Source organism: Lepidochelys kempii, chromosome 3 (assembly GCF_965140285.1).
Source record: "Lepidochelys kempii isolate rLepKem1 chromosome 3, rLepKem1.hap1, whole genome shotgun sequence".
NCBI classification, from domain to species: Eukaryota; Metazoa; Chordata; order Testudines; family Cheloniidae; genus Lepidochelys; species Lepidochelys kempii.
This window is the reverse complement of record NC_136382.1, coordinates 37,381,973-37,398,101: the sequence shown is the minus strand read 5'-3', so window position 1 is coordinate 37,398,101 and position 16,129 is coordinate 37,381,973. Positions and strand designations below refer to the sequence as shown.

The 16,129-nt window shown below is 39.0% G+C and overlaps 1 protein-coding gene across 8 annotated transcripts in view; it reads right to left on the bottom strand.

The window, feature by feature from the left end:
* The window catches only part of MYT1L (myelin transcription factor 1 like), a 380,619-nt gene extending 364,930 nt beyond the window's left edge, over positions 1-15,689 (bottom strand). For 2 of the 8 annotated variants that reach the window (XM_073336127.2, XM_073336123.2), the window contains exon 1: positions 15,523-15,689. The gene's annotated coding sequence lies outside the window, so the exon portion shown is untranslated. Of the gene's footprint in view, positions 1-8,235; positions 8,558-8,837; positions 9,039-10,794; positions 10,954-14,900; positions 15,050-15,423; positions 15,500-15,522 lie in introns of those variants that run through there. The other 6 variants (XM_073336134.2, XM_073336126.2, XM_073336129.2 and 3 more) reach the window with 6 other exon arrangements.
* Positions 15,690-16,129: the final 440 nt, after the last annotated feature.

The window sequence follows — 16,129 nt, the reverse complement described above, 5'->3', positions numbered from 1 at the left end:
AAATATAGATGTGTTTGTTTGGGGTGCAGGACTGTTTTGAGGAAGCTTAACAACAGAGTAGATGCGTGGGATTTTGAGTCTGTGTCCATTAGGTGAGTTTAATGAAAAAGTGATACTGCCTCTGTACTAGAAAGCCCTAGTGAATCTCTGTGGTCATTGGGCATTGATTTCATTTCACGGCAATCTCCAAAGCTACTCTCATATCAATGCCAAAGTACTATACTGCTATCACATGGTAAATAAGAAATATGCATTTTCCTGTTTATTCTCTTTTTCTGAAATTGATCTTTGGTAGCTGATCATCCAAAATAAATAAATAAATAAATAAATGTGGGGTTGTAGGCTTAGGTCTTTGTGTTGGTTTCATTGGAATAACACCCTAACCAGTACCTAATTCTAGGTACTGTATAAACACATAAAAAAACAGTTTCTGCCCCAAAGCATGCATCATTGATTGACGAATTAGCTGAATGAACTACCCTACCCAAAATATTGCATTACGTGTGTTGTCTAGGCAACTATACTATTGATTCCATCAGCATTTGTAATTGTCTCAAATCCTTACACCAGAGTAAATGTTTGGTTGTCATGTTATTAAGGCATATTAGGTAGGAATGTTCCACTTCCTTCTATCAGAATGCGCTTCAATAATCAAATTACCTCAAAGTAAAAAAGCTACCAAGAAAACAGAATAGGGAAAAAGAAAAGGAGTACTAGTGGCACCTTAGAGACTAACCAATTTATCTGAGCATAGGGAAAGGTGAGTTAGGTTCTATGTCAGCTGCGATTGGCTTACTTATCTCGAGCAAGTCCCTTAACCTTGCTGTGCCGTAGTTCACCCACGTGGAAAAGGGTGAAAACGATATAAACTACCCCAAAGGTATACGGTGAGTCTTAGTTAATGAATACATATTCATGCAGCACTTTGAAATCTTCAGATAAAAAAGAAGTACAAAGCATATTACTTATGTTTTTATCTAGTGCTTGTGATCTAGACTTCAGCAAAAGTGTATGCCCCAGACAGCTACTAGTCTGTAACGAAAAGAAAAAGAGGCACTAAGAAGCAGATATTCAGCTGCCCTCCACCTAGTCCAGTTACACGGAGGGCAAAGTGGGTGTAAAGTGCTGCACTTCTGGTTTAGTATAATTCCACACCCACTTTCCACTATGCAGATGCCTACACAATGTACCTTGTAAGGGAGACTCAGGACTTCAGATTCAAAGAAAACTAAAAAGAAAAGGAGTACTCGTGGCACCTTAGAGACTAACCAATTTATTTGAGCATGAGCTTTCGTGAGCTACAGCTCACTTCATCGGATACATACTGTGGAAAATACAGAAGATGCCTTTATACATACAAACCATGAAAAAATGGGTGTTTACCACTACAAAAGGTTTTCTCTCCTCCCACCCCACTCTCCTGCTGGTAATAGCTTATCTAAAGTGATCACTCTCCTTACAATGTGTATGATAATCAAGGTTGGCCATTTCCAGCACAAATCCAGGGTTTAAACAAGAATGGGGGGGGGGGGGAAGGAGGGTGATATATGCCATTATGTACCAGCAATGCCCCTCTGCCATGTACATTGGTCAAACTGGACAGTCTCTACGTAAAAGAATAAATGGACACAAATCAGATGTCAAGAATTATAACATTCATAAACCAGTCGGAGAACACTTCCATCTCTCTGGTCACGCGATTACAGACACGAAAGTTGCAATATTACAACAGAAAAACTTCAAAACCAGACTCTGAAATTCCTGAAATTCATTTTTGTGGAACCCACGAGTGACTTGGAGGTGGTAGGAGGTGTAGCAATGTCTCTGGCTTAAGCACTTACGCTCCAATCCTGCAAACACTTACAGACATGCTTAACTATAAGTCAATAGTCCTATTAAATTCAATGTGTCTACTCACATGCATAAATGTTTTCAGAATCAGGGCCTTAGTTTGTTATAAAGATAGTCTTTTTTACCATCTATAAACGGCCATCTAATTCTCTGAAACAGTAAGAATTCTCTCCACAGATCCAGCAGGTATCTGTGGTTATTAATATTATGTCATATATGCATTCTGTGACATAACTGTGGGATCACCTCTCAAATCTGCCATGAGGTATGCATTGCTACATACATATGTCTGATGATGCACATGCAGAATATACCATATGACTGTTTATTTACTTAGAGCAGTCCAACACTCTTGATTTGCATACTGAAGCTCTAATTATGTCAATGGAGTGTCTGTACACAGTTTAAGAGCACTATGAAGCCCTGGGAGAGAGAAATTGGTAGTACTGATTAATTAGCTAGCAAGATAAGGTCCTAACCATGATCAGGAAATTATCATGAAGCCTTCAACAGCTATCACTTATTAAATGTTTAATAAGGACAAAAAGTTACTTGCTGATATTAAAAGCTGATTTATTGATACAAGTTCACTAACCCTTTCAATAGACCACTGTTTTGATCATTAGTGGTTCAGTCTATTTGTAAACAGGTGCGATACCATGCCTCTGGAGAGGACAGGAGAACAATTCTTGGCTAGCATTATGGGTGTTGAGATCTCATGGGGACAGATTGTTTTTTAACTTACTAAAACCATTATAATGATTTATCAGAAAAACTGTATTCAGTAATGAAACTTCAAATTCAATGTGAGTAGTCATATTTTTGGACAAACTGATTTTTGTCAAAAACCAGCGAAGGCACCTGATTCTTAACAACGCAATTGATAAACCACAGGTAAAGTAATCATGTTTCAGAAACTGAATTCTATTGAACACATTTTTAATGTAATATGTTTAAACAGTGGAGGATTGTGCTTTTGCTTCCAATAAGGTCAATGACAAAACTCGTATTGATTTTGATGGGAGCTGGATTGGGACCTTAATTCTGTTAATATGGCTATGTATATCGAAATGTCTCCTTATTCTAAGGTTCATGTCTGGCAAACTCCTCTTGGATCAGTTACTACTGATCTTTTTGATATTCAAAAAGGCAAGTAACCATTAAATGTATGTTTAAGTACTAATTGAAACACTAGGTCAGTTTTAGTCACTGGCAGGGTTAGACAGAATATAGAGCTACAATTGCATCAAAGTTCCTTTCTCATGGGTTTTAATCTTTAGATTTGATAATTCCAGATTTCAAAGTAAATTGGGTTGGATTTGGCTCTATGGTAATATAATAATCTAAATGCTCTGATATACATGGAAGCTTCTGCATTTGTCTTTTTTATATTTTTTTTACTTTCAAATGGACAGCCCAAACAGACTCTACTGGCCTACTAGACTACATGGTGCCAATGCTTCAGATGTCACACACAGAGGTCATAGATGAGTAGCAGTGAGCCAGGCCTTTCTGTCTGCACACACAGCCAAGAGATCAGTATATGCTGTATAACCAAGGCACACCAAAAATATTACACTGGATATCATAATATCTAATACCTTCCACAAACATGTCAAAAGTTCTAAAAATACTCATACAACATACCTTGCCTGTGCTCATCAATATGGTTTCTAAAATATTTTAAGGTATTTTACTTAATTACATTCCTTGTGAAATCTACACACGTTCTCCCCAAAGAAGTTTCATATCATGATGGCTCTCTATAGCTGTACTTATTCCCTGGTATCAGTGTTGTGCACAGCCTTGCAGCACGTACAGCTTCACATCCAAACTTGGGCCTCTTACTCCTTGAGACAATGGAGGAATAATTCAGCATCCCTGAAACTATCTTCTGAGACTCCTTATTTAGCAGCTGGACTGGCATAAGCTACTCTTAAATTTAGAAAATTAAGACATTTGATTTAGCTAATCATTCTGGGGAAGGAGATAAGAATTAAAGGGATGAGCCAATGGCAGTCAGCAGCACAAGAGGGCAGGGGAAACCCTTTAAAAGGTATTCCCTGATCCTGAAGCGTGAGTCTCTGCTGCAGCACAAAGGAATCCCAGAGCATTTGCTGTAAGTGAAAGAGAGATCACTCTCCATAGTTTATCCAAACAACAAATCAGAGATGTCTTTTCTTATTTCATTGTGGGGGGTTTGTTTTTGGACTGAGCAAATGTTCATGAAGTGACAAAGATGGACAGGGTTAAATGCTGTAACATAGCACTTATTCATGCCACATTAGGCAGAGGAACACTAACATTAGGCATAAAATTTTATTCCCTTGGTAATATACTTCTGTCCAGATGAGAGAGAATGGGAGAAGAGGGAATTTCCCTTGGAAAAATAAAGCAAGCCATTCACAGATTATATAAAAACTGGCCCTCTTTCAAGTAAATATCCCCATTCTCCCAGTCTTTGTGAAATGTGTGATGATTTGTATAACTATTCCTGTAGCAGAGACCAGTGAAAACATAGGCCTTTCATTGCTCAGTCTGAAGGATCATCTGCATTACTGAATCTATAGTATTTGCCCCTACATTCTTCCCTTAAAAAACCTAATTAGCCACAACACACAGGAGGCTATATTACATTGTCAGGTCTTAAATGTAAAGGGCTAAATTAATCACTGGTGTAATACAACATAGATGTATTTGGCTCAAACTCTTATTGTATATATCAGGGCCGGATCCAAAATCACATCTGATGAAGTGAGCTGTAGCTCACGAAAGCTCATGCTCAAATAAATTGGTTAGTCTCTAAGGTGCCACAAGTCCTCCTTTTCTTTTTGCGAATACAGACTAACACGGCTGTTCCTCTGAAACCAATGAAGTCAGTGTGTGTCTTTTGATTTAATTTGAGTGAGAACAAAAGAACAGCCTTCTCAGACCCTACCAAGCAAGTAATTTTTTAAAAATCCACAGCCTTACCCTGATTCTCCCCACCGCTGCAACTGGTGATGAGCAACACGTTCCACAGACACAGACTCCAAAAACAGCTGGAGTGTTGCCAGATGGACATTCATCCATAGTATACCATGCCCTTTTTAATCAACTTCCTAATTAAAAAATGCCATGCTGGCATGAAGTATGAGAAACGTAGGCTTCAAATTATTCACAAAATAATAGCCCCCCAACACAAGGTTGGTTGAAAATCTATGATCTTACAGATGTTTATATCTCTGCACCAGGCAAACTCATAATCAATTTCCTTATGCCTCACCCTCAAGATGTATTAAATTTATCCTGAAGGAAACTGGTTTCAGAAACCAATTGCCCAGATGCATTAGGCAGGTGGGAGTTTCAGTGAACCAAAGGGTCTACTGGCAGATGCAACATTGATTTCTGAATATTCAGTCTACCAGACAGCTCCATAGCAGACTTGATTTGATGGTTCTCTATGGGGTGCCCTGCAGCCTTGATTACTTCCACAACCAGGTTGGCTAGGAGTGTTACATGATGACTGTGCTCTGTGTTTTCAGCTTCAGTGTAAACGTATCTCTACAACAAATTGGATCTGAGATCTGATCAGACTTAAAACCCAAACTTATAACTATGCTTACTGCTCTCATGCCCCACTGTTTGAGCCCATTTAAGGCCCCCCCCCCTTAAGTTCTTTATCATTAAAATTTGCTGCTCTCACTCCGAGTGAGATGGTCATGATGGTTCTCATCAAAGCAAGATATTGTAGAAATTCTATAGGGAAAAATCTCTCAGCATACTAAATATATTTGCTTTTCTCATGACTTATTGATCTAAGGCATGCTTTATTTAGAGAATAGTGCAACACATGGGCTGAATGCTGATTCACTGCATGAAAATCTGGGTGCACTTCTATGGTGTTTAAACCATCTTTATTAGGTATCATTAGGCCTTCTCATCACATGGGGGGGGGGGAGAAAGAGGGGGCGAGGAAGAGGCGGAGGAGTCAGCAAGTAATTTATAGCCATGAAGTTTTCTTGCATTATACTATCAAGAACTTCACAATTGCATTCAGAGTTGACCTATGTGATGCAAACATTAACCTAGTTCAGATCAATTTAAATTACATGCAACATTTCCACAATAATGTTCAGTGGTACAAAATTTTTGAAAAGCTATTCTGACACCAGTGAGACAACTACAGTACTCAGAGTTCATCAGGAAATGGTTTCCTATGTCAGAACCTTTCATTTTTAAAGTGTACTTATATTATGTATTTTAAAAAATAACGTACATGCAGATTACTCATGGAAATGCTGATGGAACTATAACAATTCTGTATTTTCACTGCCTTAGTGTATAGCAAGATTGGTATTCAGAAGAATACTTTTCCACCATTCATGTAGCAAAGTTTCAACACCTGAATCAATATTTTAGATATTTTTGCTCATAATATTTGCATTTGATTAAAACAATTCCTTTTTATATACTTAGCTCTTCACCATTAAAATGAAATGAAACCAAAAGTAAAGGGGGGGAAAAAAACCCAAAACTAGTTGCCTATAAATCCAGAGAAATAATAAACTAATAAATATATTTTAAGTCTCTCTCCTTCTTATTTGTCTTTGTATCCATACAGTAGCTTGATTCTACAATTCATAAAAGATGCAGTAATGTAGAGTAGAAGAAGTCCTCCTATGACTGAAAACTATTGTGATACAATTTGGTCCCCTTTAAAAATGCAGAAACATACCTGAGTAGTACAGTCTAAGACAAAGAAACCACTGCAGATGAAAACACTAAACCAAACTATTCTCCTTGTGTTGCCAGTTCATGCTGCTAGATTGAAATGCAAATAATTTAATATTTCATCCTCCAGAAAGTTTAAGGTGTAAATTAAACATAACATGAATTCACACTTTTATATTAGCTTAAAATGTATTGAATTTTGAATCTGCCAGTTATAACTGTTATTTCTTTTCTTTGTTTCAGTCGATAAATGAATATAATGAAAAAAAAACAGCAATAGAGACAAATGACTTTTTTCCAGTTAGATTCCATTTCATTGTATGTAGTTTTACCTTACTTTGTTTTCCTAATGTTTAGAATTCTATTCTGCAATTCAATGTAAGCTTATTTGTTTAAAATGCATACAACTATATATGCACTCTTATATAATCAGACTACATGTCTTCACCCTAACAACCAAGTTTAAGCTAAACATTCAAAACTTGAACAAACACTATGAAATGATCAAAAGCAACTAAAAACTGCTTGTTAAGAGAGAATAGTTTATTCCAACATTTTTTGTTTGGAGCTTTTGGCATGGTGAAGACTTCTTCTGCTTGTTTGGTATTTTATGAAAATAACTACTACACAAGTATGAAATGCCAAAAAGATAAAAAGCTATATTCCCTTTGAAAATATTCACTGTTGTTCTCCAAAGCAAAATAGTTAAAGATGACTCCTAAAAATACAAGCCTCTAAAATGAAAGCCAATCATTCTTTAACTTATCTGCAATAGTCAGAAAGCTATGTAAAGACAATTCAAGGATAGTAATTTCTATCTAACATTAACAGCAGTTAAAAAACTAGGTCAGTTAAAATGAAAATCTCCATTTTTAAGGAGATTAAGAACCATTAAATCAGGATAAAACTATTCCTAAATGACTATACAGAGAGGGAAGCAAATTCAGCCAAATATTAAAATATTCCATGTTGTAGTATATACATTATAATTATGTAAGAAATATATATCAATGGATGATCTATTAGAAAACTAGGATTTTATTCATGTTCAGTATTTTCTGGCAGAATTTTGAGTAATTAAAAGCCTGTTTTTATTTATTTTCTTGGTTTTTTCAGCCTGCTCTTCAATAAAGAGCCTCTCTCAGCAACACAGAAATCACGATTTTTCCCTCCCACTAACAATATGCAGATCTATAACTTAAGTTTGGGTTTTTAGAATAATTAGTGAGTTGGCTGGTAAATAAACTACAATCTTATTCCAAACAGGAAAATACATACCAGTTAAAATTAATTACTTCTAGGCTTTAATTGAAATAGCATTTACTAATGTTAATGAATGAATGGACATTGTTCTAGCAAATATTAAATATATTTAATAATGGAAATTTGCAAATGCAAATTTCAGAAAACAATTACAAAGGGCTAGATCCTGCTCCCATTGAAATGAATGGCAAAACTCCCCACTGACTTCAGAGAGAGCATGTTCTTGCCCTGAACAGTTGAGATAATCTCCAGATCTCTGAGTATGAAAATATGTTCAGCAGTTTAGCAAAAAGGTACAGCAAACTGGCTATTCTATTGTTACTGTCCAGAGAGTTGAACTTTCCTTCACTTTCTGAACAAGAGCAAAGTGATCTGAGAACAATAACAGTGAGAAAAGGGCATATTTACCTTGAGGGAATATCAAAGGGAAAGCTGAAGAATTGCAAAACAAAGTAGTCCAAATGAATTATCTGTGCATTGCAGTCCAATTCTGCACCTTAAACTAGGCCAGAGTCTGTCAGGCAATCATTTCAGCACCAGCCACCCTGCCTTCCATCTTAAGAGATTCACCCAGAAAATTGACAAACCTGCTCCACGACAACAAAACTCTTCTAATGCTTTTGAACGCCCACCATTTGTTCTCCATTCATCCAATCAACTTTTCACTGCACATCTTCTCTTGCTACCGAGGCTCAGAGAGGGGATCACTTCTCATCTGTATGCTAATTATTTTGCCACATGGACAAAAGTAATAATGCTTTTAGACAGGAAACCAACGGGCCTGAAGTAGAAGACAGAAATTAATAAATTGACACCACTAAACGATGCAAAAAAGATGGGCATGCGTGCAGCACTGTGGCTGATGGATCAGCTGTAACCTCCATTTAAAAGCAGCAGACAGACAGGCGATGGGCTACAGCAAGCCTAGGCTGTGTAGTATGCATCAAGCACCAGTTCCCTTAGAGACCATATTACTGCAGCAGAACATCAGTGGCATATTGCTGACTTACCCTCTCTCAGTCTGCATCCTTTAAGCAATACAAAACATATCCATTTCCCCAAATCCTAACGTTGGCGGGTGGGGGAGGAGGACTGCACCGCTAAGCAAGATATTTTTTCAGCTATAGTTTTGGCTTAAAAAAAAATCAATATTTTTTTAATTCTCCTCTTTATTAGGCTTGCAATAGTCAGACAAGATTGGGGCTGTCTACTAGAATGCTTCCTGCATCGTACCCACAGGCCCCTAAATCTCTGGAACAGAGTGTGTATCATGTGCAGTGCTGTATTTAATGTAATAGATGGGAACCATAAATACCAGTCAGACTGTTAACAGATACGGAGTAGGTGATACATCTAAAAATACCTCCTCTAGCTCCTATGGTAAAATGAAGCTTGGGTAAAAGAAATCTTCGAAAATTCAGCAAACCTGTACACTTTTAAATGTTTATTGTTTTTAAAATGATTAAAAATAAATTTAAGTTATCTGCTTGCCACTAAAACCACCTTCCAGTGTGTATAGAGTTAACTCAAATTTCTGTAGCCTCATTTATTTTACCAGCTAGCACCATATTCTCTCTTTTAAAACAAAGGAAATAAACTATTTCCAGCTGGAAAGATTACCAAGCTTCTACCACTGATGTAAATTTGGGCAAGGAAACTTTCATTGGACAAACAGACCAAATGTAAACAAGATCTCATATACAAAAGACTAAATTTGCATGTGGCTTTCACAAAAAATGTTGTTAGCAAAATCAGGTTGACGTTGTAGCTCTGGCTGCCTCAGACTAGTAAACGAGCTGTATGATCAAGGAGAGGGTCTTTTTCACTCAAAGGGACACTCAAATTAGTACACTCCCCCACCCCCTTTATAACACTCACTGTCCTGACAAAGCCTTTTTCAACCATCTTCCCCTCCCCAAACACCGTAATAAGCTTCACTACAGAGAATCTGATTTAATAATACTTCTTTCTGTCCAACGCTCGAAATATGGGGCAGGGCTCCTGAATGAGGTTATCGGGAGGGTAAAGGCTCGCTTTAAATCTGTCCCCTAAACATGCCATTTTCGTACCAGGCTGAAAATTCGTGACCTAGCTAGAACTGCAGCGCTCTTTACACAAATTCAAGCCGAATGTATTTATTAACAAAACGACGGTAAGGAAGCTGGAACCCACTCGAAGGGGCTTGGAGGCAAGTCTAGCAGCTGGGAGCCTAGGCTTCCCTGCTGCACCCTGCCCTCCATACAATAGAGAGAGAAGTAGAGCACCTCTCAGTAAAATTGTCAGCAGCTACCAGGCAAAAGCCCTCCTTCAAAATCAATTTCTGCCAAGCAGCTATTTTTCGTATGAACAGGCGCACACGGACGCGGGTTGATTTGGTTGCCCTCTTTATTGCCATGGCACTCATTGCCATCCCCCTGATTCCCCCACCCTGTTAGTTTGCCGCCTTCAGTGATGCTCTCTCCTCTGCAAGCAGCACCCCGCTGATAAACCACTGCAGGCTTGCAGAGGGGGACCATGCTGCCCACTGTTTCAGCAGTAGAGACTGAACACCAAAGGGGTAAATGGCAAGAAACACCATTTCCTCCCCCCTCCCCGGAGGTAATCCCTCTAAAGCCTGAATCTGTTGGCTGACGTGTTGAGACCAGACATGTTGGTTGCTACAGAGGTTACAATTCCCTTCCCATCTAGCATTGCCAGAAATCACGCTGCAGTCTGAGCGGGGGTGTCGGGAAGCCTCTCTGTGTGTAGTAGCCCTTAGCGTCTTGAGCCATCGCAGCCACAGCGATGACAAACTTTTCTAAAAACCCCTCTCCCTTGTCAAAAGGGGTGAAAAGCACACCGCAAGCAACGTGCTCGCAAAAGCAACATCCTCGGTTGCATTAATTGGGAGGGTGGGAAATGGAGTGTTTCCCCATGAAGCAGAAAGGATTTGCGTGTGTCTCCTCTCCCCAACACACACACACACACCTGTACTTTCTGTAATTCTTCTCTGTCATCTCTGATTACATCTACCTACGCTCCCAGGACTCCTCGTGACGCCGGCGTCTAGGACGGGGAACACTCCGGGAGCCCCCATCGGGAAAACATTCGGAAAGCTCGAGCAAGGCAGACGCGACACGCCGGGGCAGACGCCGAGACGGTGGAAGCGGTTCCACGAAGTAAGGAGACAGCAGAGGCAGCGTCTCAAGGAGAAACGCCTCTCCTGACCTCTATGGCGGAAAGCGAGTGCCTAGCTCCCAGGTCTGCCGCCTTATGCAGCAGGAGGGTGGTTTGGGTTGGGTTGTTTTTTTTTAACCGAACTAAGCCCCTCTTAAACAGAACAATCACCATGTAAAACCAGCTGCCAAAGGGGAGTCGCCAAAAACAGCCTGTATGTGCTTCTATTGTTTGAGGTCACTTTGGGGGTTCAGCATTTTACAGTAACTTCCTCTTCCTGGCGGGGGACGACGACAACAAACCCAACCAAACAAAAAAAAACAAACAAACCCCTGTCCTCTTTCATATGCCACAAGTTGACATGCCACCTTACCTTGCCCACCTGTCCGGAGGCATGGTATTAACATAAGGCTGAGGTACATACCTCCTGACAGGTGTTTACAAACTTTGCAATGGCTGGAAAACCGTTTGCACCTGGCAAAAATCTCACATTCTTGTTCAGATTTAGAGCTGGCGCAAAGAAAGGGCCCAGTCCTGCTGCCGTGGGCGCCAGTATCAAAACCACCCCACTGGAGCAGGATGGAGCCCAGAGTTAGCTGTATAAATTAGAAGCATTTGCACACCCACCCACACATATATAAAGACTAGTGTGGACGATAACCTGGGAGACTGGTGATTCATTGGGCTAATTATCCTCCTTAAAACGTGAGGGTATGGTGTTAATGGTCTGGGGTGCCTCCCCTTCTCCCCTCCCCCCCCCCACAGCCCGTGCCTCTTCAGTGGCGGGGGGAGGGAAGGATGCTTAAGCAGCGTTAATGAAAGAGCGCTCTGTTCTTTCTGAAGACTACCTGAAGTGAACTAATTTCAGCTGACCTTTACTGGAAAACCTACCATGTCATTTACTTTCTCACCGGTGGTAGTTTCTTGCAAACTACCGGAAGCATAACTCATGCACGAGACAAACTTACTACTGTCAGGCTGGAATTAGAGTCCTGTCTTTATTAGGGGGAAAAAATACCAGCAGCCTTTATTAGACTGTCACCGTAAGAACCTGTTCCTATACAACCCTGCCTATGTCCTTTATTAAAGGTGTAGCCTTCTAAAACAATTGCGGGTAAAAGTACTTCTGGAGGGGGGGCAGGAGAGGAGGCAGGTGACAGGAAAAGATTTATTATTTCTTCAGAAGGGGTTTTCATTGACGTACACTGTTAACAACTGTCGGATTTTCAGTAACCCCACAAAAGGTTACAGTAGGTTCTGTGACGACGTACTTGGAGAATTTTGAAAAGAGGCATTAGTCATCCAATGGACTCTAGTGGTTGCAGCGGAATCGTTGGGATCTATTGTCTCACTAGGTACTTGAATATCTTTACGTGCATTATTTAGTAGATTGCTCTTCAGCCAGGCACTTTTAACGTGAAAGAATTTTTATTTTAATGGTTTGCAATAGTTCCTTTGAAGTCATGACCAATCCTTGCCACAACATAGTTTAATGGATGGCTTCAATTTTGAATATAGGGCCTTGTTCATAAAGAATAGGAAAGAAAGAAAAATGTGACAAAAGAAGTTACTGCACATGCGCAGTAGCCAGTTATTAAATGATAGCAATATAACTTTTACATAATAAAAATCACATACCAAACAGCATAGCAGCAGATCCTGCACTAATACTGTGCAAAATGTCTTGGTTTTTTTTTTAAATCATGCCTAGTCTGATTTAGAAATCTCAAACCAGAAAACTATTCTATAATTTTTATTGCAACCGAAAACAGGCTAAATCGTTTATATTATGTATTCACCAACGGGAGACTTTTAAACCAAGTTTCAGTCAAACAACGCTTAGCAATGTCAAACTCCTGAAAACTGGGGTTGCAATGCAGGGAACCTTCCATCTATGCTGGTGCCAGTGAGGGCAGTCATAATGTTGAAGAATTAACCTTGATACTATATATGTTTATTCGTGTAAAAAGGAGGAAAACTAGTGATATTAACTCATTGTGGAATACTTTGAAGAGGCATCATTGAATATAATAACACCTGTAATGCCGTTATATCTTGATAGTAAAATTGCATGGATGCAAGGAAGTACTATTTAAACTACAGTATTAGGTTGATTTCACAGACTAAACAAAATGTATACAAGGACAGCTTTTTAAAATTAAAGAAAGAAGCATTAAAGAGCACAGATTTTATATTTTTACCCCAGCCATCTTCATATTGTCTAATTATAAAGCATAAAGGCGTCTCTTGCTTTTATCTCAATGAGCAGAATCATTAAGGTGATGAAAGTAAGTCATTTTCACATTGCCAGTAAACTAGTACGAAATCAGTCAGTGCTGAATGTAATTGCTATCAGCAGCGGACAGCTCCTGGTGCTGAAAGGGAAAGGCAGAGAAACCTCTTTCACAATAGCTCACTCAACCAGCCTTTGAAAAATCCCAGCAAAACTGAATGAGGTGGCAAGTGCTCGGGCTGAATAGCTCTTTCTGCAGAACAATAGCAGCCAACTCCAAATCCTACTATAATCACATTAATGAGATTAATCAGTGAATTAGCAGTAGTCAAATGTCAGGGTGGCAAGAAGGAATCCAACCAAGCTTCATAATTAACTTTTGGGGGTCAGGGAGAGAGAACCAACTGTGCTGTCTCTTAGGCTTTTTCAGCAGTTTACCCATTTCTCTTTGGAAGATCCTAACGATTCAAGAGGAAAAAATAAATAAAAAGACCTCAACCTGTTCATGCTACAAGACAGCCTGCTAATACACAGTATCGGGCTACTTTTCTGTTACTTTCAGTGGAAGTCCACTGAGGGAATTAGTATCATTTCAAACAATCCACCCAAACTGTCAGAGCTACATTGTGTTCAACTTCATGAGTGTGAAATTAGTTTTGTAATCCAACGTCCGCCACCAAATAGAATACGCATGATAAATAAGGCAGATAAAAAATAAATGTCATTCCCTTTAAGAGTCTATGGTACAAGAATACATTTTTGGGGAGGTGAACAGCACCTTTTAAAATATTAGCAGTCACATGTTATCAGGATGATAATCTACTACTGGGTCTATTGGAAACTGGTTCTTATAACCAAAAATAAGAATAATTTTAATTAAGTAATTTAGTGGAACTTCCTTTCTGTGGCCAAGTCAGAGACCTGCCATATTGTAACTGACCTGAATACGAGTGAAACTTCTTTTAATCTGAAATTCAGCACCCAGTGTTACAGGGAGTTACTATGCAGTATTAAATTTAGAAATAAGCTTCTTTGCAAATGGCAAATAACTGAAACGCAATTATGTTTATTAGCAAAAAAGGGGATGCTGCATAATTCACTTTCTGCCTTTTAAAGCAACAGTATTGTCAGCCGTGTGAAGCATTTGTAATAATCCCACCACCCCCTCCAAAACCTAAGCTTACAAACACTTATATTACTTCTGTGGAAATGAACGTTCAAAACAAAAACAAGAAAACTTTGGTTTGTAGTTTGTCTACCTGAGGTTGTGTACAGTGCTCATCATAGAGGAAAAAATGACTTGCTTTTGTTCTCTGAGTTTAATCTTATCCAGTCACCAATACAAGTACAGGAGGAGAATCTGCTTAACGGGTAAGTTTTAATTACTTCTGATTCCTTTCTACAATCTTCAGCTACTTTTCAGTGTTTGTTATATTTATCCTTTTCACCAAGTTTACATAGACTGTAACTCTACATTACACAGTATTTTCTTCAAGCTGTACTTATCAGAACTATCTTTAAACTGAAGTATGGGAGGATGAAGATTTCAGCACGGAATATTAAACAAATCAACATTATCTGCAAAGCTAGTTTTATGTTAGGAATAATATATCATGTCAAACTATTGTAATTTGAAATATTTAAGAAAGTTATCTTTAAAATGCAACTTTTCTGTGAATATTACCTTAACAAGTATAAATCCATTATTTTCCTGTCACCGTGCCTTCAAGTCATATTTTGTGTAAAAAAGCATAGAGGTTTAGCATCTTTTATTTAAATGTGTTTGAATATCTGTAATGCTCAAGTATTTTATGGGTATCAGAAGTTGTCGTCTCAGGACCTTCGTATCAAAAGTACTGTACCACATGCATCAAGTTTATACAAACAACATGCTTAATGCAGCCACACACTTTCGTGCACTGAAATCAGACTTCCGCATCTTACTAACTAAGCTACAGTTCAGTACAATCTCATCTGCACAGCAACACCGCAAGAACTTGAAAAGAACAAACAATGGACAGTACAAACTATCGAACAACTGCAAAAGCCAATACCCACCCTCCTAGAATCAGCTCTCTGAATAAAACACAGCCCTCACCTAACACCATTAAGTATTACAAACTAACCACAATAACGACATTTCAGCATGGTTCAGAAACAGCCCTGGCTCACGACAACTTTGAAAGGATGAGGAGTAAGAAGCATACCACAGAGACCCAGAAAAGGCTGCTTTTTTTCTTCACTGAACACTGAAAAGATACCCCACGTTCCAGGGATTAAAAAAAAAAAAAATTAAATACACCCACCAACACTGAGTAAAAATCAGGGGGGCTTCAAGAAGACTGCAGGGGAAAAGCTCTCTCACTCTCCTTAGTGTGCAGAAGCTTAGGGGGGAAAATGTCGCCCTGGCAGGAATGACAAATGCAGCACGATAGGCTAGCAGGCCTGAGGGATCTGTTTTACTTCCACATACATCCTCTAATGCACGCACTCCCACTCATCCTCTCGATATGCTCCCCCCCCCCACTTTCTTTTTTTCCACCAGCTCCAAATCCCCGGCATATGACCTTCTGTTAAATAGATAAAAAAAATTTGCTTATCAGTCATGCAAATGAGGCTGAATTCATTTTCCACAACAGATGGCCTCATAGATAATGATGATGGAAGAGAGAAAATTGAATGTCTCTCACAAGGTGGTCATGGCAACCGAGAGCAGAATCATATCAATAATAAGCTCACTGCATAATAAGGTTGTCAATCCCACAAATCAAAGTCTCCAGCTAAATCAGGTAGCCCACCCCCAAGTCGTTACCAGGTAAATAGAGAAACGGAGCGCGTTGGTGGCTGATTTAAAACAAAAACAAAACAAAATAAGGGATTGTGAAAAGAAATGGCAGCTCGAGCAAATTCTGA